Source organism: Oryctolagus cuniculus, chromosome 3, assembly GCF_051225735.1.
Source record: "Oryctolagus cuniculus isolate XC-2025 breed Fujian yellow rabbit chromosome 3, ASM5122573v1, whole genome shotgun sequence".
Taxonomy (NCBI): Eukaryota; Metazoa; Chordata; class Mammalia; order Lagomorpha; family Leporidae; genus Oryctolagus; species Oryctolagus cuniculus.
In genome coordinates, this window is record NC_142869.1 from 99365505 (window position 1) to 99390424 (window position 24920).

At 38.2% G+C, this 24920-nt stretch overlaps 1 long non-coding RNA gene across 6 annotated transcripts in view; it reads left to right on the forward strand.

Annotated features, from left to right (window-relative positions):
* The first annotated feature begins 346 nt into the window (after positions 1-346).
* The window catches only part of LOC149127440 (uncharacterized), a 77835-nt gene continuing 53261 nt past the window's right edge, over positions 347-24920 (forward strand). For 3 of the 6 annotated variants that reach the window (XR_016231570.1, XR_016231567.1, XR_016231572.1), the window contains exons 1-2: positions 347-556; positions 2403-2514. This is a non-coding gene — a long non-coding RNA (uncharacterized LOC149127440). Of the gene's footprint in view, positions 557-2402; positions 2515-4145; positions 4277-4537; positions 6453-10811; positions 11029-24920 lie in introns of those variants that run through there. The other 3 variants (XR_016231569.1, XR_016231568.1, XR_016231571.1) reach the window with 3 other exon arrangements.

Consider the following 24920-nt stretch of genomic DNA (forward strand, 5'->3'; position numbering starts at 1 on the left):
TACATAGGTTTCCCAGACGAAGGGAATGTACAAGAAGTCACTTGTTTGTACATTGTGTACAAAGGGTTTTTGTACACAACATACAAATGTTACTTGATGTGGTAAAACGGTATCAAAGGTTATCCAAAGTAGCAACATCAATCTAGGGGGAGAGAAAGGGAACGATTTAAAACCAACTGTAGTAGGTGATACAATTGACTCCCAAAGATATCCATACCCTAATCCCTACACCCACAAATATGTTACTTGATATGGAAAGGGGGACTTTGCCAATGTGACTAAAGTTAAAGACCCTGAGATGAGGAATAGTATCCTTGCTTACACAGCTGGGTTCAATCTAATCATGCGGATCCTTAAAAGCTGACGGATTTTACAGACGTAATGTTGCTAGCTTTAAAGCTAAAGGGAGGGGCCTAGCACAAAGGAACCTGGGTAGCCTCTAGAAACTGGAAGAATCAAGGAAAAAGATTCCCTGCTAGAGCTTCCATAAATAATTCTCTATCAACAGCCTGATATCATCCAGTGAGACCTTCTTGGACTTCTAACCTACAGAACTGTAAGATAATTAGTGGTTTTAAGTTCGTACTTTTGTAGTCATTTGTTACAGCAGTAATAGTAAACTGATACCTAGGGAAGAACTTGAACAAAGCAAAGGTTAATTGAAGAGGGTTGAAATATAGTAACAGAAACAGATGGCAAGTTGAAGGAATGTGAAAGAATTTAGGGAGGGAACGTTGAGAGACAACAGAAATTGCTATTAGATAATCATGTTTTTCTTTTTGACTGCCTGCTTACAATAGATTTGATAAGATTCTTCCACATTTCTGATGTGGCAGAATATTAAAATATGTGACAATTGTCTGTATCTCCAATTAGCAGAGAGGGTTATTTCCAGATACAGCAAGCAAGTATGTAACCCAAAGGTGCTAAATAAGGAGCACAAGCAAAACAGAGGCTTTGGAACTAAGTAAAAGCAGGCTGACCTCGCTCATCAAGGAGGACTAGGTACTTAAGGGCCTTGAAACAGATGGTCATTTAAAACAAGTTATTCACAATTTTGTTAATTATTATATCTAAAAAGTATTAAGCTACAAGGGAGGATATTTTAATATTCCTACTTAAGTAGACATTATTTTTGTGACAATGTCAGGTAAGAGGTGATTATGGGAGAATGCATTTTTTGCACATTTAGTGTTAATAATCTATTACTACAGATAGGATGAAAGTTTTGCGCAGAGTGAGATTATCATTTCAGCTACTCTCTTGTCAATACATTGTTTTCAAGGCTTACTGGATTAGCATGAATAGTAATTTTAAAAAACAAAACTGCCGGTGTGTCTCTTTGGCTGAGGGACTTTGACTTGGAGAGCCGAGAGCGAGAGAGTATTAACACTCAAAGAATGGCTCCAATTTTCTGTAGGTTTTAGGAGGTGAGACTTAGTTGGTGTCAAGAATCTCAGTTGGCAGTACGCTTGAATTACATTTTATTCTCCTGAAAGTTAGTGTGAGAGCAGTTGGAACAGCAAGTGATCACACAGGTGAACTCCCCTACTCCCTGCTTTTAGGATGGAATGGAGACTGGTGTGTGGTTGGGGTTGCTCAAGTACTTCCTGCAATTCAATGGATACTTTCTCCTCTCAATGATAAATCTCCCATTTTTGAGTAAAGCATGTCATTATTTGAAGAGAGGGAACCTAATGAGGGAATGTCCTATTTTATTTCAGGACAAAAGCAGGTTTATGTAGATGAACTGAACAGAACAATCAGTAAGGGCGTTATCTAAAACCTTGTTGTCCCCATTGAGAGGGACTGTGCTGCAATCAAGAAATAGGATCCTTGTAGAAAAACAGGGTAGAAAAGCAACTTAAAATTAACAGAGTTAGAATTTCTGGGTTCTAGAATTCAATTATTTTGTTCTTGAGTTTCTACATCTGAAAGATGCAAGGATGTAGGATTCCAAGGCCTTGGTGACCCCTAACCAAATTGTAAATCTGCAGTGGAACCCACGTGCCTAGATCCTTTAAGAAAGCCAGTGAGATAGATTTTCCTATAGACTTGGAAAATGAGATATTTTGCTTGGTTTTCAGATACAGGATGTAAAAAATAAACCTAGTCTTTAAACATTAGAATTCAATTCAGAGTGGGAGATGCTTGTTCTAGGGAGGTATTTAGGAAGTGTGGAGGAATTTGTGTCAGCCTTGTCACATCAGTATTGGTCCTTCACTCCCTGAGTGGAATGGAGGACTACATCAGTCACCCACACGCTATGCTCTTTATTTTTAATCTTTTTTGACGGAGCACATCTAGTTCATTTTTGAAAGTGAAGCCTTCTATACGCAATAATGCCACTGCACTTAGATGGCACCATTTCCTCTCTGACTCATGTATTCCTTCCCTTAAAGGAAACCTGTGAAGTTGAGTCATCTGAGGATTTCAGAAACTAAAAGAAAGAGGAAGTCTTCATCTAATACCTATGTTGGGATTAAAACAAACGCTCCAATTTCATAAAACTTGGTAAGTTCACACCTATGTAACTCATTCTTAGAATTAATGATATCACTCTATATTTCTGGTTCTTGTTCTTTTTGAGATGGAATCATGTTTCCCTATTTCTATATCTATTGCCAGTGTTGGGTGCAGGATTCGAAAATAGGATTTTTAATGATGAAATGATTAAATCAGTCTCCTGCATTTATGCAGTTAAATTGATTTCAGATATACACCTTTAAAAATAATATATATGGATTTGTTTGTCTGAATATGGTTTCTGGTGAATATATTTGCATTCTATTGTATTGGTATAGCTAACCACACCAGTACATCATCCCACATGATCCTCCACAGTGTGATTGTGATACCTTACCACCAAGAAGTTGAGTCTTTAAACCTTTCTCTTAGTTCTGGACAAGCTCTTAAACTTGTTTTCATCAACAGAATCCAGTAGAAGTGACACTATGAGACTTGCAAAGTTTGAAAGATATACTGCTTCAGCTTTCAACACTAAGAATGCTAATGCTTGGGATCTAGTCATTGTTAAAGAAAACCTAAGCATCCATTGGTGGGGATGATAGGGTGTGTGTGTGTTTGTGAGGAGGGGGAGAGAGAGAGAGAGAGAGAGAGAGAGAGAGAGAGAGATGGACCACACAGATGAGTCTCATCCAATTCCTGACATACAGAGTTATGGACAGATAAAAACATGTGGATTTCTTTTCCAAATTAAATTTTAGGGTGGTCTGTTATACAACAATAGATAAAATGAATACCTATTTAAGACAAATATCTAGAAATAAAATTATTTTAATAGTTTAAATGAGAATAGCACTTCTAAAAGACACTAAACAGAGGCATTTTGGCTTCCTGAAGTCATTCCTGTGACTGTTCACAGCAGATTTTAGTGGTTTTGGAAGAGACAAATGTGGTTTAACAAAGTTCATAGTTTAGCTCTATAAATCTAGACTTGCTTTTTGTCTTCATTGAGGCTATAATTTGTAAAATCAGGAATTGTTTTCGGGGAAGAAAAGGATTCGGCATCCTCCAAAACTCACCTTAAGTAAACATATTATTAAGTGAATCTGGCAGACGAGGTATGTAGAATTATTATCTAAAGCAATGCTTCACAATCTTTAACTTGCATTAGAACAACTCGGCTCGGCTATTTAAAGACAGATTGCCAGCCCCACCCTCGGAGGTTCTAAATCCCTGGGGCTGGGGTACAGAACAAGAATTTGCATTTCAACAAATACAGAGATCTTGCTGCCAGTTTTGGTCTGGGCACCACACTTTGAGAATCACTGTTCTAAACCATCAGAATGAGAAATGAGAATTAGAGACTGTGCTGTACACAGGGCATCTACTTGAAGAGAGCCAAAAAAAAATTTTTTTTTTGAAAGTGGCAAGAGTTCAAACAAAGATTGTGCTGAGGAGAAAGGGAAGCAAGAGAAAATCCCTCAGTAGCTTGATAGATGAGTTAAGGGGAGGGAGGACTTTTGCTCTGATCACATTTTAGAACCTCTGGGTGGAAAACTCTCATCAGAGTGACTCATGCCAAGTTGGGGTAGCTACGGAAGAGTGGAAGTGGTGGTACAGCACATTGATGTGGAGGAGAGCCTGAGATAATCATTCATTCCCACCTCCAACACATGCAGGAGGTTGTTGGCATTCAAGGACCTGGGTGTGAACAACTCTTTCCAGGTGGGAAATCAGAAGGTAGATAAGTGTTAATATGCTGCATATATTTCCCAAAGTGGACAGCAGAAATAGTATCCAGCAAGAAAGATATCAGGTAAGAAAAAAAGGCACTGTTGCAAAGTCAAGTAACAACAAATAAATAAGAAATAGCCACCCTCCCCACTCCCCACTCCCCACCCAGTACTATTAGGGCACTTAAGTTCCCATTCCCCCATATTCTTCAGCTATTGATATGTTTTGGGGAAAATATAAAAAATGATAATAGCTATTAATAACTTATTCAGCATTTGTTACTTAATCTTAAGAGTAATTCTATAATGTGGGTACCATTGTTGCTCCCATTTTACAGATGGGGAATTTAAAGTACAAGAAGATTAAGGAACTTGCCCAAGGTCATACACCAGTTCAGTGGCAAGATTGACAATTGAACCCAGCAGTGGGATTGCTGAGATGACACGTTTAACTGCTATAAAACACAGATTCTCAGGCTTTTATTTGAAACTTTTGAGTCTGTCGCTCCCCCTCTTCGTGGAGGAACAACACAGGACCCTGCGATGTTCTCTCGTCTGCTCGGCCCTCCCCGGGTTTGCTGCTGGTTCTTCCCGGGTTGGCTACTATCCCTTCCACCTCCGTGGAAGGGCAGTTCCCCCTGGCCGCATTCCCCACTTCCGCAGGGGAGCGGCACACCGCCGGCCGGCTTTCTCAGGGGCTGCACGGGTTCCCTCAGATGTTCCCCTTAGATGTTCCCTCGTGCATGCCGTCTCTCTCCTCCTTTATAGTCCTCCTCCGCCAATCCTAACTCGGCTGCCCACACGCCGAGTACGCTGCTCTCCTCCAATCAGGAGCAAGTCCTACAGTTTATTAGTTGAACTGGAGGCAGCTGTGCGGAAGCTGTTTACTTCTCTCCCAACGCCACATTGTGGGAGAGCAGATGCATAGAATAAGTCTTAATTCGAGTAACTTAGTCTAGTCCGGTTGCTCCCCACAGAGTCTATTTATGATTAAAAGTTTAGAATTTTTCTGAGTTTACAAACTATATGGTATATATATTCTATGATATATAACATTCCTAGTGGGGCTAGGGTATCAACATTTAGGTTCTGCAATACATTTACAGCAAAACCTATGGGTTCATATTCATGTTAAGTTCAGTGGATGAAAATAATAGATTTATGTGAACTTATGTCAAATGCATTCAGATCAGATCACATTTTGTCATGATATGAGCTAAGAATATCTGTCATTAACAAGTTTCATTCCACTCCTACTTTTCCAAGTGGCTTCAGAGGATTTTGGTGCAACAGAAATTTAACAGACATTGGGGGTTCAGGATTTTATTTTTTCATAATTGAGTTGTCATGTTTAAATTTTAATTTTTTAGCTTTACCACCAATTTATATGACAATTTAAACCTTTTCTTTTTCTCTTTTTCTATGTAATCCTTCATTATTGGGGATTGCCTTGTTTTGATTATCTCCCAGTATTTAGCAAATATCCCCAAATTCCAAAAACTTTTATCCCAAGTTTGTTATCACGGGAGTGAAATCAACACACCTAATGAAGTTTGCTCTAGAAATGGGGTAGGGTTTGGTTTAATGAATCTTCTTGCTTTATGTGACATCAGCTGACATTGAGTTGTATTCAACTGGTGAAAGAAGTGGTCTACTGGGGCCAGGTTTTCTTTATTCACACATCTGGTGCTTCAGTGGAAATGGCAAAATGGCTTGGTTCTGCTGAGTCTGCTAACGGGAATGGTGACATGTGTCATCTGCAGCGTGGCAGTCTTAGGGCAGTGGGACTCTGGGCATGGTAGCCAACTTCTCCCAGAGAGAGCATTCTGAGAAAATAGAGTACAAACTGTAAAGGCTTTTGTGATAGTCACAAAAGGCCCACATCCTACAGGCCAATGAAGTCACTAAGGTCAGCTCAGATTCAAGAGAAAGAGAGAGTTTGTGATCAACTGGATGAGCAAACAAGTAACTTGAGCACTTTTAATCTAGTACCTTCATCCAAGAGAAAAATAATGATTATTCTTTAGCAATGAGTTTTCCAGGCTCAGTGGTTCTACTTATTAGTTTATTCTTAGTAGAACTGAATACTTTATTAAATATTTATTGATCATGGGTAATATTTATGAGTGCATGTGTATATTGCCTATTTATGTTCTTTGCCCTTTACTGGTTGTTTAATTTTTCCTTACTAATGTTAAGAGCTCGGTATAGTTTTTAATGTATTTAGGAATTTTTTTCAGCTTATTTACTGAGTATAGATATCAAAGCACTAAAATAAATTCAAACTAAATCTTTTATAGAGAGGTACAGAGTTGTGGAATAGATTTGATCTTATTTAATGTGATTCCTTGGGAAATTTCAAGCTTGGTGATAAGAAACCAAATAAAAAGTCCTTGAGGCATGCACAGAACACATACATATGGAATTACAAGATTTTGCATAATTATCAAAAGTCATATGCTGTTTATTTTCCATGTATTAACTCATTTATTCAAGATAATTTAAAGATAAAAGAAGCAGAGGAGTTGACAGGAAGTAGGTTCTTACATTTATGAGGCATGCATTGTACCAGCCAGTCTGACAAATGGTTTATGAAAAACAGTGTTAGAATATTTAATCCTTACAGCCTACCCATGGAGTAGAAACTAGATTATTTTACATCCCACCCACAATGATACAAATTAGAAAATTGAAGCATAGATTAGCTTAAGGAAAGTACACTAAATCACAAAGCCAGTAAGTCCTGGAGGAGGAATTTTAACTCGGTTTCCTTTCCACTCCCTTATAATGCCTCCCCAGCATTCACTCCAGAGAAACCACCCAGCCTGTAAGTGGCCTCCCTGGTGAAATGTTATTCAGATCACCATGAAGAGCATTTAAAAGACACTTGTTAGAGCCATCTATTTCTATTCACAGAAATATGACAAAATGTATAGCAGACACCTAAAAATGTTGGAGATATAAAAAATCCATTTTATAGGAATCATGAAAATCATTTCACTAATACAGAAACCAAAAAAATTGTCAGCATAGGCAGTATAACAGATGAATTTTTCCAAAGAAGATACTTTCTGCATGAATACAATGTTTTCCATTGACATACACTTGCTGAATAATATGTAAAATACTGACACCTAATGTCAACTTGTTGTATTATAATTTCAGAAGATTTTTCAGCACATAAAATTTAGGAAGCTCTTAAAGAATTAATGTAAAAAGTCATGGTTTTTCTAAATAAGAGCATTAATTATCTTGTGTATAGTAGGATAATGTTCTTAAAAATTAAAGGTAGAAAAAGTATCTCATTGGCTGGCGTCACAGCTCACTAGGCTAATCCTCTGCCTGCAGCACTGGTACCCCGGGTTCTAGTCCCGGTTGGGGCACCAGTTCTGTCCCGGTTGCTCCTCTTCCAGTCCAGCTCTCTGCTGTGGACCAGAAAGGCAGTGGAGGATGGCTCAAGTGCTTGGGCCTTGTATTCATATAGGAAACCAGGAGGAAGCACCTGGCTCCTGGCTTCGGATTGGCACAGCACGCCGGTTGTAGCAGCCATTTTGGGGGTGAACCAATGGAAAGGAAGACCTTTCTCTCTCTCTCGCTGTCTAACTCTGTCTGTCAAAAAAAAAAAAAAAAAAAAAAAAAGAAAAGAAAAAGTATCTCATAGACATTTCAAGGTTACAATAAAAGCCACAGGCACACACACACAACTGAATTAAATATCAGGGACATGAGTGTGTTATTGATAACTCAGCCAACTAGAATTTTAATTCATGGATCAGTAAACTTCTCTGTAAAGTAGCAGAGGTTAAATAATTTAGCCTTTGCGGAGGATTAAATCACACAACTACACGGTTCTGCCCTTTTCTATAGTGTGAAAGATGCCATAGGCAGACTATAAATAGAGCATTGCTAAGTTCCAAAAGAAAAAGTTGTAATGAAATTTGGACCTTATATAATTTTCATATGCCATGAAGTACTTTGTTAATTAAAAATTTTGAAAATTTAAAAACAATTCCTAGCTTGACAGCTGAACAAAAGCAGATGGTGGACTGGATTTGGCCTGGGGCTGCAGTTTGCTGGCCCTGTTGTATAACTTCTCACTGACTGGTCAGTGTAAGACAAACGAGAAGAATATTTCTCTCCCTTTTGGATGAGAACAGATTAGATAGAAAGGACATTCAAATGTCAAATGGACATTTCAGTTCTTGATGGTTATGAGTCCCCTCTGATTAATGTTGTTGGGTGGGTTTTCTTACATTAACTGGAATAGCTAAGAGAACTAATTAGCTAACTTTGAAAACTGCTCACAACACCACATTTTTGTTTCATTAAATTATATAGTGATCAATTTGAAAAGGACCTTAGGAAATTTAGAAAATGTGTTTGAACTTGTAAATAGGAAATTTTGACTATTAACTATGTCTCTCAAAACGTGAAACTCATTTCCACAGTGGCCGTCCTTACTCTTCAGAATGCTTTCCCCTCCATTCTCAAGTCCTTGTATCTCCTCTTACTTGGTAGGGCCATCTCTAACTACCCAATCTATAAATGTTTCCCCTTGGTATTCTCTGTGCACACTGTTCTTTTTCTTTTTCTTAAGATTTTATTTATTTGAGAGGTAGAGTTACAGACAGTGAGAGGGAGAGACAGAGAGAAAGGTCTTCCTTCCATTGGTTCACTCCCCTAATGGCCGCAACGGTCAGAGCTGTGCGGATCCAAAGTCAGGAGCCAGGTGCTTCTTCCTGGTCTCTCATGCGGGTGCAGGGCCCAAGCACTTGGGCCATCCTCTACTGATTTCCCAGGCCAGAGCAGAGAGCTGGATTGGAAGAGGAGCAGCCAGGACTAGAACCAGCGCCCATATGGGATGCTGGCACCGCAGGCAAAGGATTAACCTACTGCACTACAGCTCCGGCCCCGCACACTGTTCTTTTTCTTTACAATCCTTTCCAAAATTTATAATCCTTTCCTATGTGCTGTCTGTTTACATAGTGGCTATCTCCTCCCAGGCTCTGAGCATTCTGCAGCTAAGGTAATCATACACTTTTTGCTTTTCCCTCTATTCCTCTGCCTAAATGGTGCAGTGTCTAGCCAGAGTTCAGTGAACAGTTCTGAAGGCTGGGTAGGCAGATCTGATGAAACCAGATCTGCTGTGTTTGAGGTGCTCTTGTGGAAGACCTGGGCCTTCACCTTCTCTCATTCTGTCCCTTTCTGCAGCAATCTTAAGGAAGCTGTATAATTTCATGCTATTTTTTAAAGATTGATTTCTTTATTTGAGAGGCAGAATGAGAGAAAGAGAGTGAGAGAGAGAGAGAGAGAGACAGAGCGAGAGAAACCATTCCCTGGTTTGCTCCCCAAATGGCCACAACAGCCGTGACTGAGACAGACACGTGTAAAAGGCTTTGTGATAGAATTTAGAGATAACAAAGTGCTTCCTTGTATGTTTCTTTGAGAAGTGAACGGAATAAGTCATCATGTTCGTTTATTTCACATTGGAGATGGATGTTCAAAGTTAGTACTTATGTGTTCATCATGCAGAAAGTGAAAGGTGGGGAAAGGTGTAAACGGTTCGAATCAAGCAAACTTCCAGTGTTCTCTAAGAGGATGTGGTCTTTGGGAGAGTGTTATATATTTCCTAAATTTATGGATCTGGAAACCATATTGACAGGTTTGGAACCCAAATTTACCACTTTCCAGCGCTTTGATCTTGGATGCATTACTAATTTCTCCTGCTTTATGAATTATATGAACGTAATAGTTGTATTTATCTCTGAGGGTAATAATAGGGATTATAAATATATAGAATTAGATGAATGTCTGACACATATTAAGCACACAAACAACTCTAGTTCTTATCAAGTTACTACTTATAATAAAACAGTAACACTTACTAGAAAAATACTTGAGGTTTTTAAAATCTAAAAACAGTAATGGGGCAGATGTGTAGTGTAGCCATCAAATTGCCATTTAGGATGCCTGCATCTCCTATTGAAGTTCCTAGTTCCAGTCCTTTCTACTCAACGTAGCATCGAGATTCCAGTTAATGCACACCCTGGAAGGGAACGGATGGTGGTTAAAGTACTTGGACCCCTATTACCCACGGCAGAGGACCAGACTGAGTTCTTGGCTCCTGACTTTGGCCTGGCCCAGCCCTGGCTGTTTGGGGCATTTGAAGAGTAAACCAAAATGATAGGAAATCTCTAACCCTCTGTCTCTGCCTTTCAAATAAAAAGCAAAATAAACTAATATTTTAAAAGCTTTTTTTTAAAAAGGAATTCAATTGATATGGTTGGAAAAGGGCTGGAAGTGTGCTGAGTTGGAGAAGAATTTTTTTCCTCATGGAATTCCAATTGTTTCAATTATTCCCCATGTCTCTGAGCTCAGTCTTCAGTTCTAATGTGGTTCATTCAAAGGATTAAGTACTGTGTTAACCCTAGGGAATATTAAAATAATCAGCCATGATACAATAGTTTGTTGAATCAAAATTATATTTTGCAGTTTAAGAGTCTAGGGTTATGGGGCTGGCGCTGTGGCTCAGCGGGTTAACGCCCTGGCCTGAAGCGCTGGCATCCCATATGGGTGCCGGTTCTATTCCTGGCTGCTCTTCTTCCAATCCAGTTCTCTGCTCTGGCCTGGGAAAGCAGTAGAGGATGGCTCAAGTCCTTGGGTGCCTGCACCCACGTGGGAGACCCAGAAGAAGCTCCTGGCTCTTGGCTTCGGATCGGCACAGCTCTGGCCATTGCAGCCATCTGGGGAGTCAACCAGTGGATGGAAGACCTTCTCTCTCTACCTCTCTCTTTAACTCTGCCTATCAAATAAATAAATCTTTAAAAAAATTTTATAAAAAAAGAGGCTAGGGCTAGCTGAGATTCAGTGTGGGAGTAGATTATATCTGGTTTAGTAGATTATACCATGTCAGAATTTACCATTTTGAGACTAGATATTAAAGTCAGTTCTCTGACCCCTAACATCTCAAGTGCCTTCCAAATACACTCCTCTTGAGACCTCAAAACTCTCGTTCCATTATGGTATCAAACTCAAACCTAGGGTCTTGTTATCTAAATCATTCTGGTATGGTTTGTGTGTTCGAGGCTCCTTTTGTATGGCCCCTTTCAGCCTAAAATCCAGTACTTTAAGAAGACACACATGCAACAAAATATAGCGAGACAGGGACAAAAAATACCTTAGACATACCCAATAAAAACAAGGTGAGAGCTTAGAGAAGACACAGCAGCAATAAGTGACACAGAGAATCCTGAAGTCCAGCTGACACAGGCCACAAGTTCCTTGATTCGGACTCAGTTTTACTTCCTTGAAGTTGTTCTCTGTAGTAGTTTCTGTACCTTCTGGCCCCTTGTTTCCACATTCAGAGTCTTTATTCCTTTTAAATGACAAATACATTGCTTGAAGCTGAATGTCTTTCTCAACCTCCTTCTTGCTATATTCGTTATCCATGGATGTGTACAGATTACCTGAAAACCTACTGTCCTGAAACAGTAAGCATTTATCATCTGTTCCTGTGGCTCAGAAATTAAGTGTAAACAGCTCAGTCATTTAAATAATGCTTGCTTAAAGGGCTGACGTCTGTAGGTTTGCTGGGGTGGTATTCATCTCAAACAGGGCTGGATTCAGTTCCCCATGAGCTTTGGATTGAACATCTTCATTATTTGTTGACTTTTGGTTCTCTTAGTTTTTTGCCACAAGGTCCTCTCTGTAGGGTAAAGGTCAATATTGCACCTAATTTCCATGAGGCTGAGTGAGTAAAAGAGGAAAAAAAGCCTAGAAACACAGAAGCCAGAGTCTTCTGTAATTTAATCATTTTAATCACTTTTGCCAGAATCTTTTCATTAGAATGTGGTCACTAGATTCAGCTCACATCCAAGGGGAGGGAAATGGACAAGGAAATGAATGACCGGAATCAGGGACCATTGAGTCATTCTAGAAGTTGCTGGTGTGTTGTTCATAAAAGTTTGGTTATTGTTTATATCCCTCCACTATACTCCTGAGGAACAGTGGTTTTTTTACTTACTACTTGTTGAATTCTTTATTTGATGCAGGGACAAACTTGGGATTACAAAGTAAATTGGAAGTAGATCCTTGTAAAAATTAAAATAAGAAAGGAAAGAGGAAGGAGGGTAGGAATGAGGGAGGAAAGGAATGTAGAGTGGGAAGTCATTATTTTCTTAAATTTACATGGAATTTGTTCTCCTTTTATAAATAAAAAAGTTTCTTGAGAAACCCTTACTTAAGGAAAATCTAAGATTTTGAGAGGAGCTGGTGAGTTTAAGCTACAGCTTGCATCAAGAGCATCCCATATGGGCGCTGGTTCCAGCCCCTGCTGCTCCACTTCCAACTCTGCTAATGCTCCTGGGAAAGCAGCAGAGAATGTCCCAAATCCCTGGGCCCATGCACTCATATGAAGGACTTTGAAGAAGCTCTTGGATCCCGGCTTAGGCTTGGCCCAGCTCCCGCTGTTACAGCCATTTGGGGAGAAAACTAGCAGATTGAACTCACCCTCAACCCCTCTGTGTAACTCTGCCTTTCAAATAAATATTTTTAAATTTTGGGGAAGGATGGGTTTAATAGCAGCATTCCCGCTAAAATATTATATAGAAGGATGTTTAAAGAAATAAAAAAGCTCACCAAGTGTTTTAGGCAATTCCACTTAAGAGCATCGATGCTAACTATGCAAACATTCACCTGAATGGTCATTAAAGTGTCAATAACTAATTATCCTCCTTTTTTAAAATAGTAAATTTGAAGAATTTCCATGGATGGGAAAGGGAGAGGGAGAGAAAGGGAGAAGGAGAGAGGGAGAGCTATCTTCCATCTGATGGCTCACTCCCAAATGGTCCCAATAGTTGTGGCTGGGTGGCAGGAATCTAAATACTTGGGCCATCTTTCACTGCTTTTTGCAGGCCATTAGCAGGCAGCTAGATTGTAAGTGGAACAGCTGAGACCTGAACTGATTCCCATATGGCATCCTGGTGTGACAGGCTGTGGCTTTATGCTCTAGGCAACAACACTGGCCCAGTTTTACTCTTTTTAAGAGCTTATATGGCTGGTGCCGCAGCTCACTAGGCTAATCCTCTGCCTGCGGTGCCGGTACTCCAGGTTCTAGTCCCGGTTGGGGCGCTGGATCCTATCCTGGTTGCTCCTCTTCCAGTCCAGCTCTCTGCTGTGGCGCGGAAAGGCAGTGGAGGATGGCACAAGTGCTTGGGCCCTGCACCCACATGAGAGATCAGGAAGAAGCACCTGGCTCCTGGCTTTGGATCGGTGCAGCGCGCCGGCCATAGCAGCCACTTGAGGGGTGAACCAACAGAAAGAAGACCTTTCTCTCTGTCTCTCTCTCACTGCCTAACCCTGTCAAATAAAAAAAGCTTATATGTCAATGCCGGTGCTGTGGCACAGAGGGTTAATGCTCTGGCCTGAAGCACCAGCATCCCCTATGGGTGCCAGTTCGAGACCCAGCTGCTCCACTTCCGATCCAGCTCTCTGCTATGGCCTGGAAAAGCAGTGGAAGATGGCCCAAGTCCTTGGGCCCCTGCACCTGCATAGGAGACCTGGGGGAAGCTCCTGGCTCCTGGCTTCAGATCAGTGCAGCTCCAGCCATTGTGCATCAAATTATAACTTTCCTATTACATAAAAGTAGCACTCGCAAGTAGTCCTATTTCACTTGGGCAGAGAGTTAAATTTCCATGGCAAAAACACTGTTAATATTTTTAGAAGATACTGGCAGATATCCTGTGCAGCAGGTTAAGCTGCTACTTGAGAAGTCTACATCCCAAGTCCAAGTGACAGTTCCAGTCCCAGCTAGTCTGCTTCTGATTCAGCTCCCTGCTAATACACCTGGGAACGCAATGTGTGGTGGCTCAAGTACTTGTGTTCCTGTCACTCACATGGTAGACCCAGATGGAGTCCTGGTTTCTGGCTCCAGCCTGGCCATTAGGAATGGGAATCAGTAGACTGAAGATTCTTTCTCCCTCTGTCACACACATGCTCTCTCTCTCTCGTCCTCTCTCTCTCTCTGCCTTTCAAATGAATCAATCTTTTAAAAAGAAATAATTAAATATGTTTAGAAGCTATGTTGTCTAGCTGAGAAGGTCTACAAAATCTCGCCAAAAGATCTTATAGCTATACCTTTCATCAGCTGTAAGAGTTCAAGATTATGTTTAAAGATTTTTTTCTTTGCCTCCAGTTTTATTTATTTTATGTTTTGAGAATATGTTGTAGGTTGAAGAGATTTGCAGTTGAGAATTTTTTTTTTTTTATTTTCCCAACCCTGGAAGACTTGATTGAAAATATTTCCTATTTATTCTAATTGAACAGTAGTTCTTTATTTGGTCGTTATCTGATTCTTATCCCATTATAAAGATAGAATGAACCAAATAACACTTTTTTTTAAAAAACAAGACTCTTTCCTGATGAAAACCTCAAGTAAATTGAGTATAGAAGGAACATTCCTCAGCACAATAAAGGCAACTTATGACAAACCCACAGTCAGTATCTTATTTAATGCAGAAAAGTTGGAAGAATTCCCCCTGAGATCTGGCACCAGACAAGGATGCCCACTGTCACCATTGCTATTCAAAATAGTCCTGGAAGTTTTAGCCAGGGCTGTTAGGCAAGAAAAAGAAATCAAAGGGATACAAATTGGAAAGGAGAAAATCAAAGTATCCCTATTTGCAGATGACATGATTATATAAGGGATCCAAAAGATACCTCCATTAGCACTTTTACCATTCTATCTATAAATTTCCTTATATATTATTTTCTATCTTTTATGTTACTTCTTGTCACTAACTACCATGGTTCATTGCTTCTCAAATGTCCAATATCAATACATTCTTTTATCTTTTCAATGCTCACTACAGAATTTTTATCTGGCTACAATGGCAGATATCTTGGCCTTCAGTTACATCAGCACCCCACTTCCAGGCAGCACTTTTCTTATATTTCCATTGTCCATAACTGTGTAACAAATACAGAAATTAGTGGCTTAAAACAACACTTTATTACTTCTCCTACTTCTGTGAATTGAGAAAGTGATTGTCCTGCTAAAGGGTTCAGCTAAAGGGTTAGGACAGATTAAAAGTTCAAATCGGACTCCCTCTGATGTCTGGTAATTGCTCTGGCTATTGCTAGAACGCAGTTGGAGCTGTTGGAGCTGTTGGCTGGGGCTATACTTGGGAAAGCAGTGGGTGTAGAATTTCCACATAGAATTCTTCATCTGGCCATTTTGGTTTCCACACAGCATGGTAGTGGTCCTCAAGGAGGAACATAGAAAATGATGAAATCGGAAATTGCAGATTTCTTAAAATGAAATGTTGGCAGTTACACAAGGCTGCTGAATTCTACTGACGAAAGCAAATTACAAGACCAGGCCATATTCCATGTTGGAAAGACTGGAGAGAGTTCCTAAATATCAGTGGATCCATTAGGGGACATCTTTGGAATCTAACTCCCACATAAATATATTGGAAATGGAGTGCAGTATGGATTAGAAAGGAGTAAGCCTGAAAGAAAAGAGAATAGGGATTCATTTGCCTTACCCAGGCAAGAAATATTTAGAGGCCAAATTAAGGCACTTTTAGTGGATGGAGAGAACATAGATAAAGAAGACACTGTTGGAGATGAGAGACAGTGAGAATCTTAGAACAATTTTAGGGGAGGATGTAAATATTTTTCATTTAATTATTTCTAAATTACAAGTTATGGACATTCAAAAGTACAACAGTTCATTTGCCTGTGGGGAATATCAGTTTTGTGAATATGAACAAAGACAGTGACACAGCCTGTCATAAATGTTTTGGCAGTATTCTCCAAGTCTTTACAGAGATACCCATGTGCACAGTGATGTTTAGTATCATTGTTTCCTACATCCTCTTCACAGAAATAGGATTATTTTGTACAGATTAACAGGTCACATTTTAAGGACATCATGGATCACTAAAAACTCACAAATTGTGTTTCTCAGGCCAGCTTTGATTGTCATCATAAGAATAGTAAGCAGTAAGTGCACAGTGACTCCTGTTGTTGACTTTACCAATTGACACTCCTGTCTATGGCATCAGTAATCTCCCTATGCTCCAGTCGGGAGTTTCCAAGGCTATGGAAGCCCTCTGAGTTCTCCGATTCTTATCTTGTTTAGACAAGCTCATAGTCAAAGTGGAGGTTCTCTCCTCCCTTCAGAGAAAGGTACCTCCTTCTTTGATGGCCTGTTCTTTCCACTGGGATCTCACTCGCAGAGATCTTTTGCCAGAGTGTCTTGGCTTTCCATGCCTGAAATACTCTCATGAGCTTTTCAGCCAGCTCCGAATGCCTTTAGGGCTGATTCTGAGGCCAGAGTGCTATTTAGGACATCTGCCATTCTATGAGTCTGCTGAGATTCTCACTTCCCATGTTGGATCACTCTCCCCTTTATTTACTCCATCAGTTAGCGTTAGCAGGTACTAGACTTGTCTATGTGCTCCCTTTGACTCCCAGTCCCTTCACCATGACCAACTGTGAACTGAAACTGATCACCTGGAACAGTGAGATGGCATTGGTACATGCCACCTCGATGGGATTGAATTGGAATCCCCTGGTATGCTTCCAACTCCACCACTTGGGGCAAGTCAGCCTGAGCATGTCCCAAATTATACATGCTGTACATTGAGATTTAATGCTATAACGAGTACTCAAACAATATATTTCACTTTGTGTTTCTATGGGGGTGCAAACTGTTGAAATCCTTACTTAATGCATACTAAACTGATCCTCTGTAAAAAAAAAAAAAAAAAAAAAAAAAAAAAAAAAAAAAGAAATTATCAATTCCCAACTTGACTCTCACTGGGATTAAACATGACAATAGGTCTGATCTGATTTCATCATCATTTTAAAAAATCATCTATTATTTTTCACTTTATGTTTCTGTGTGGGAGCAAACTGTTGAAATCCATACTTAATGTATACTAAGCTGATCTTCTGTATATTAAGATAATCGAAAATGAATCTTGATGTGAATGGAAGGGGAGAGGGAGTGGGAAAGGGGAGGGTTGTGGGTGGGAGGGACGGTATGGGGGGAAAGCCATTGTAATCCATAAGTCGTACTTTGGAAATTTATATTCATTAAATAAAAGTTTAAAAAAAAAAAAAAAAAAGAATAGTAAGCAGTAAGAACTGGCAAGCTATCTTTTATGGAGTTTGCCAAGGGCCAAATCTGGGATACACCGAAAACACTAAAGAAACAAAATGCAGCCCAAGACAGACTCAGGTGTGTGTGTGTGTTAGCACCAGACACTGATGGTCTGAGAATTTTCATGTGGCCTCACGATGTCATACAAGGCTTCCCCATGAAATGGCAAAGCACTAACAGAAAGAGGCTGCAAAAGGGTAAATGAACAATAGACAGGAAGCTTGAACTGTGCTTCTAGAAACAAAAATGTATGTCAAATCTAATTGGCTTTCTATAACCTAGTCAGGCTTTCATTGTTAACTGGCAAATCTGCCTCCGTTTTCACATTTGTGATGAGAATGGAATAGAAGAAAGATGTGGCTTTCATGAATATTACCTCTGCACCCTGCAAAGTATCACCTGCTGGAAGTAGGCACTGTGATTGTGGTAATCAACAGCCTTTATTTCATGCATATGTTGTCAGTAATTTAGCAAAACCACAAAGAATGCCATGAACTCATATTTACCAGTTAACACTTTCACTGGGGCATTTTAAAATGACAGTGGTCTCATTTAACAAATAGGATGTTGTCTAGCCTAATCTGGATACTTATACCAACCTGGACTTCTCTCTTAAAATTCTGGATGCTTTCACTTTTTTTTTTTACTGTTTAAAATTTATATAAAGGGAACAAATTTCACATATTTCACATACAGTTTTAAAACCATAATGATACTTCCCACTGTACCCTCACTTGCTCCCTCACTACTACCTAATCTCATCCTTTTCTTATTTTCATTCTAATTTTTACAATGAAACAGCTTCAATTTTCTTTATAATCACAAGTTCAACCTTCCACTAAAAAACAAATTCAACAAGTAGTCAGTAGAAAAAACACTGTGCCTCAAGAGTTTACATAAGGGCTATAAGCAATAATCAAATCTCAAAATGTCAGTTTTACTCATATATCACATTTTTTACTGCATTTCTTGGTTACCACAAATCAGGGAAAACATGATATTTGACTTTTGGGGACTGGCTTATTTAACTAAGCATAATGGCCTCTAGCTGCATCCATTTTGTTGCAAAACACAGGATTTCATTCTTTTTATGGGTGAGTAGTGCTCCATCATGTATACATACAACATTTTCTTAATCCAGTCATCAGTTGATGGACATCTGAATTGATTCCATATCTTAGCTATTATGAGTCAAGGTGCTGTAAACATTAGGCTACAGATAACTCTTTCATATACTGATTTTATTTCCTTTGGATAAATTCCCAGGAGTGGGATGGCTGGGTCATATGGTAGACCTATTTTCAGATTTCTAATGTATCGCTATACTGTCTTCCACAATGGCTGTACTAGTTTACCTTCCCATCAACAGTGAATTAGGGCACCTTTTCCCCCAACCCTCACCAGCATTTATTGCTTATTGGTTTCTGTATGAGAGCCATTCTAATTAGGGTGAGATGAAACCTCATTGTGGTTTTGATTTGCACTTCCCTGATGGCTAGTGATCCTGAACATTTTTTCATGTGTCTCTTGGCTGCTTGCATTTCATTCTTTGAAAAATGAGTTTGTGATTATAAAGAAAATTGAAGCTGTTTCATTGTAAAAATTAGAACAAAAATAAAAAAAAAAGGATAAGATTAGGTAGTAGTGAGGGAACAAGTGAGGGTACAGTGGGAAGTATCATATCCTTAACCCATTTCTTAACTGGATTGCTTGCTTTGTTGTTGAGTTTCTTGTGCTCCTTATATATCCTGGATTTTAATCTTTATCAGATCTATAGTCTGCAAATACTTTCTCCCATTCTATCATTTGCCTCTTTATTTGTTGAGTATTTATTTCCTTTGCTATGCAGAAGCTTCTTAGCTTGATGTAATCTCATTTGTCTATTTTCACTTTTATTGCCTGTGCTCCTGGAGTTCTATCCAAGAAGTCTTTGCCTATGCCAATGTCTTGCAGTGTTTCTCCCATGTTTTCCTCTAGTAATTTGATGGTTTAAGATCTTACATTTAGATTCCTGATCCATTTTGAGTTGATTTTTGTTTAAGGTGTAAGCCAGTGTCTCTTTGACACTTATTCATATCTTTATGATCAGTTATGCACTTAAACTGATCACTTTAACTAGTAATATGGCATTGGTATCTGCCAACTTAAAGGGATTTGGAATCCCATGACAAGTCTTTAGCTTTACCCTTAAGGGTAAGTCCGAGGGAACTGTGTACTGAACTGTACATCTCCTCCCTCTCTTATCGTCATTGCTAAATTTCCCCACTCATTTGTGTCTGCACCTCCATGGGCTCGCCACCTCTTACCTGGTTCATTGAGGGAGTGGTGCCTGTCTCCTCCTTGGGTCTCCACGCCTTTCCCTCTCTGCGCTATGGGTACCTCTCTACTACTCCCGGTGCGGACCCAAGCAATCTCTGGTGGACTCCCGGGCCACTGTGTGCAAACTTTTCGTGATTCCACCACCTCCTGTACTCATTGATTATCCATTTTTCCCTGCGTGACTCAGAACACCCCGCTGCTCTACCTGATTGTTGATTTCTGTATGAGAGCCATTCTAACTGGGATAAGGCAAAACCTCATTATGGTTTTGATTTGCAGTTCCCTTATGGCTAGTAATCCTGAGCATGTTTTCATGTATCTGTTGGCAAGTTGAACTTCCATTTTTGAAAAATGCCTTTGCCAGTTTCTTAAATGGATGGTTTGTTTTGTTGTTGTTGAGTTTCTTTAGCTCTAATTTATAGATTCTGGATATTAACCCTTTTTCAATTGCACAGTTTGCAAATATTTCTCCCATTGCATTGGTTATGTCTTTATTTTGCTATTTCCTTTGCAGTGCAGAAGTTACTTTGCTAGATGCAATCCCATTTGTAAGTTTTTGCTTTGGTTGTCTATGATTCTGCAGTCTTAGCCAAGTTTTTGTGTAAGTCAACGTCTTGTAGAGATTCCCTAATGTTCTCATCTAGCAATTTGATGATATCAGGTTGTAGATTTGGATCCTTGATCCATTGTGGTTTGATTTTTATATAAGATTTAAGGCAGTGTTTTTGCTTTGTATTTCTGCATACATGGATCTGATTTTCCCAGCACCTTTTGTTAAAGAGCCTATCTTTAACTAGAGTTGGATTTTAGCTCTTTTGTCAAATAGTCAGTTGTAGACATGCAAATTGATTTCTGGAGCTTTTATTCTGTTCCTTTACTCTACATGTCTATTTTTGTGCCACTATCAGGCTGTTTTGACTATAACTGCCCTGTGGTATGTTTTGAAATCTGGTGTTGTGATGTCTCTGACTTTGTTTTTGTTGTTTAAGATTGTTTTATCTCTTCAGGTTCTCTTGTGTTTCCATATGAATTTTAGCAACGTTTTTGCTATATCTGAGAAGAATGTCATTGTTTTTTTGATAAGTATCTCATTGAATCTGCAAATTACTTTTGGTACTATGCATATTTTGATGATAGTAATTCTTCCAATACAGAAAAATGAAAGATTTTTCTATTTTTTCTTTCTTCTATTTATTAATATTTTGCAATTTTAATTGTAGAGATCTTTTACCTCCTTGGTTAAATTTATTCCAAGGTATTTAAATTCTTTATAACTATTGTTAATGGGACAGATCTTAGAAATTCTTTCTCAGCGATGACATTGTTTATATAAAGATTGTTGGTTTTTTTTTGATAATTTTATATCTTACCACTTTGCTAAACTCTTATGAGTTGCTAAAGTTTATTAATTGAATCTTTTGGTTTCCCTATATATAAAATCGTGTCATCTGCAAATAAGGATAGTTTGACTTCCTGCTTTCCAGTTTGTTTCCCTTTAATTTCTTTTTCTTTCCTTACGGGTCTGACTAAAACTTTCAGTACTATATTGAATAGCAATGATGAGAGTGGGCATCCTTGACTGATTCTGCATCTTAGTGGAAATGCTTCCAGCTTTTCTCTATCCAATATTATGCTTGCTGTGGGTTTGTCATAAATTGTCTTGATTGTGTTGAGGAATGTTCCTTCTGTACCAAATTGGCTTAAATGTTCATGAAAGAGTATTGTATTTTATCAAGTGCTATCTCTGCAGTTATTGAGACACATGTATTTTTTTTATTCAAATTGTTTACATGTTGTATCACATTTATTGATTTGTGTATATTTAACTATCCTTGCATACCAGAGATAAACCCTACTTGGTCCAGTGAATGATCTTTCTGATGTGTTGTTGGGTTCAATTAGCTAGTATTTGTTGAGGATTTTTTGCATATATATTCAACAGGAATATTGGTCTATAGTTCTCTTTCTTTGTAGCATCTTCTCTTTTGGGTTTTGGACTTAACGGGGTGCTGGCCTCCTGGTAGTATTTTTGGAAGGGTTTTTTTCCCTTTCCTTTTTTATTTTATTTTTAAAATTTTATTCAAGATATACAAACTTCATGAATTTAATATATACAAATTTAGGAACATAGTGATTCTTCCTACCTTACCCTCCCTACCACTGCATTCCTACCTTTCTTCCTCCTTGCTTTCCTATTACCATTTTTATTTTTTTTTACAAACATCTATATTCAGTTAACTATATATTCATAAGATTAACCCTACATTAAGTAAATATTTCAAAAAATAGTTTGAAGAAAAAATACTGTTTCTCCACAGATGAGAGCTGTACAAAATCATCAGATCTCAAAGTGTCAATTTTACTTCTGTAGATTACCTTTTAGTTACTCTATTAGTCATCATGGATCATAGAGAACATATGGTATCTGTCTTTTTGATACTGGTTTATTTCACTAAGTATAATGGTGTTCACTTCTATCCATTTTGTTACAAATAACAGGATTTCATTTTTTTCTACCACTGTGTAGTATTCCATGGTGTAGATATACCATAATCTATTCATTGAGTCTTTAGTTGATGGACATCTGGATTGACTTCATATGTTCACTAATGTGAATTTAGCTGCAATAAACATGGTGGTACAGATCATTGTTACATATGCTGATATCTTTTCTTTTGGGTAAATACCCAAGTGTGGGATTGCTGGGTCATAGGAAAGATCCATATTCAGATTTCTAAGGTATCTCCATACTGTCTTCCATAGTGTTTGCACCAGTTTGTATTCCCATCAACAGTGGATTAAGGTACCTTTCCACCTACATCCTTGCCAAAATTGTTGTTTGTTGATTTCTGTCTGAGAGCTATTCTTGCTGGGGTGAGGTCAAACTTCATTGTAGGTTCGATTTGCATTTCTATGATGGCTAGTGAACCTGAGCAGTTTTTCATTGTTGGACTATCAAATTTCTTCTCTTCAAAAATGCCTGTTCAAGTCATTCTTGAGCTCTTTATAGATTCTAGATATAAATCCTTTATCAGTTGCATAGTTTGCAAATATTTTCTCCCATTCTATCATTTAGCTCTTCACTTTGCTGTTTCTTTTGCAGTGCAGAAGGTACTCAATTTGATGTAATCCATTTGTTAATTTTGGTTTTGATTGCCTATGCCCCTGGAGTCTTTTCCAAGAACTCTTTGCCTATGCCAATGTCATACAGGGTTTACTCAGTGTTCTGTAATAATTTGATGGTATCAGATCATAGATTTAGGTCTTTATCCTTTTTGAGTGAATTTTTGTGGAAGATGTAGGGGTGTTTAATCCATTTTGAGTGTATTTTTGTGTAAGGTATAAGGTAGGAGTCTTGGTTCATACTTCTGCATGTGGAGATTGTTTTCCCAGCACCATTTGTTGAAGAGACTTTCCTTGCTCCAGGGATTGATTTTAACTATTTTGTCAAAGATAAGTTGGCTGTGGTTCTGTGGCTTGATTTATGGATTTTATATTCTGTTTCATTGATCTACACATCTGGTTTTTTTGCCAGTACCAGGCTGTTTTGACTATAACTGCCCTATAGAATGCCTTGAAATCTGGTACATTGATGCCTACAACTTTGATTTTGTTGTTTAATATAGCTTTAGCTATTTGGGACTCATGTGTTTGCATATGATTTTGGAATAATTTTCCTAGATCAGTGGATAATGTGGTTGGTATTTTGATTTCAATCACATTGAATCTGTAAATTGCTTCAGTAGTACAGCCATTTTGATGATATTGATTCTACCAATCCATGAACATGGAAGATTTTTTCTGTTTTTGTGTCTTCTATTTCTTTCTTTAATCTTTTGTAATATTCATCACAAAGATCTTTGATATCTTTTTAAAATTTATCCCAAGATATCTAATTTTTGTAGCTATTATCAATGCTATTTATCTTAGAAGTTCTTTCTCACCCTTGGCATAGTCTGTGTATAGAAAGGCTTTGATTTTTTGTGCATTAATTTTATATTTTACTTCATCAAACTCGCTTCTGAGGTCCAATAGTATCTTAGTGGAATCATTTGGGTTCCCCCATAAGTAGAATTATGCCATCTGTGAATAGGGATAGTTTGACTTCCTCCTTTTCAATTTCTATCCCTTTGATTTCTTTTTCTTGCTTAATGGTTCTGGATAAATCTTTCAGGACTATAGTAATGGCGAGAGTGGGCATGCATGTGTGGTTCCAGTGCTTCACACTTTTCCCCATTCAGCAAGATGCTAGCTGTAGGTTTGTTATAAATTGCCTTAATTGTGTTGAGGAATGTTCCTTCTTTTACTCAATTTGCTTAAATTTTTATGAAAGGATGTGGAATTTTATCAAATGCTTTCTCTGCAACTGTTATGATAATCATACCGTTTTTATTCTTTAGTTTGTTAATGCAATGTATCACACTGATTAATTTGCAAATGTTGAACTATCCCTGTATACCAGAGATAAATCCAAATTGGTCCAAGTGAATGACTTTTCTTATGTGTTGTTGGATTCAATTAGCTAGTATTTTGTTGAGCATTTTTATGTCTATGTTCATCACAGATATTGTTCTATAATTCCCATTCTCTGTTTTATCTTTTTCAGGTTTAGGAATTAAGATGATGCTGGTTTTATACAAGGAGTTTGGGAAAGTTCCTTCCCTTTGATTTTTTTTTTCTGAATAGCTCAAGAAAAATTTGAATTAGTTCTTCCTTAAATGTCTGGTAGAATTCAGCAGTGAAGCCATCCAGTCCTGGGCTCTTCTTTGTTGGGGGGGTCTTTATTATTGATTCAGTCTCCACCTTGGTATTGGTCTGTTTAGGTTTTCTATATCTTCATGACTCAATTTTGGTAGATTGTATGTTTCTATGAATCTATCCATTCTTCTAGGTTTTCCAATTTTTTGGCATTCAGCTCTTTGTAAATAATTTCTGATGATTGTTTTTATTTCTGTTGTATCTGCTGTTAGATTTCCTTTTTCATTTCTGATTCTATTGATTTGGGTTTTTTCCCTCTTTTTTGATTAGTTCTGCCAATGTTGTCTCAGTTTTGTTTATTTTTTTTTTCAAAAGACATCTCTATATTTCACTGATCTTTTGTATTTTTATTTTCAATTTTGTTCATTTATTCTCTAATTTTAATTGTTTCTTTTATCCTAATTTTGGGTTTGGTTGGTTGTTGTTTTTCTAGGTCCTTTAGATGTACTAATGGCTCATTTATTTGGAGCTTT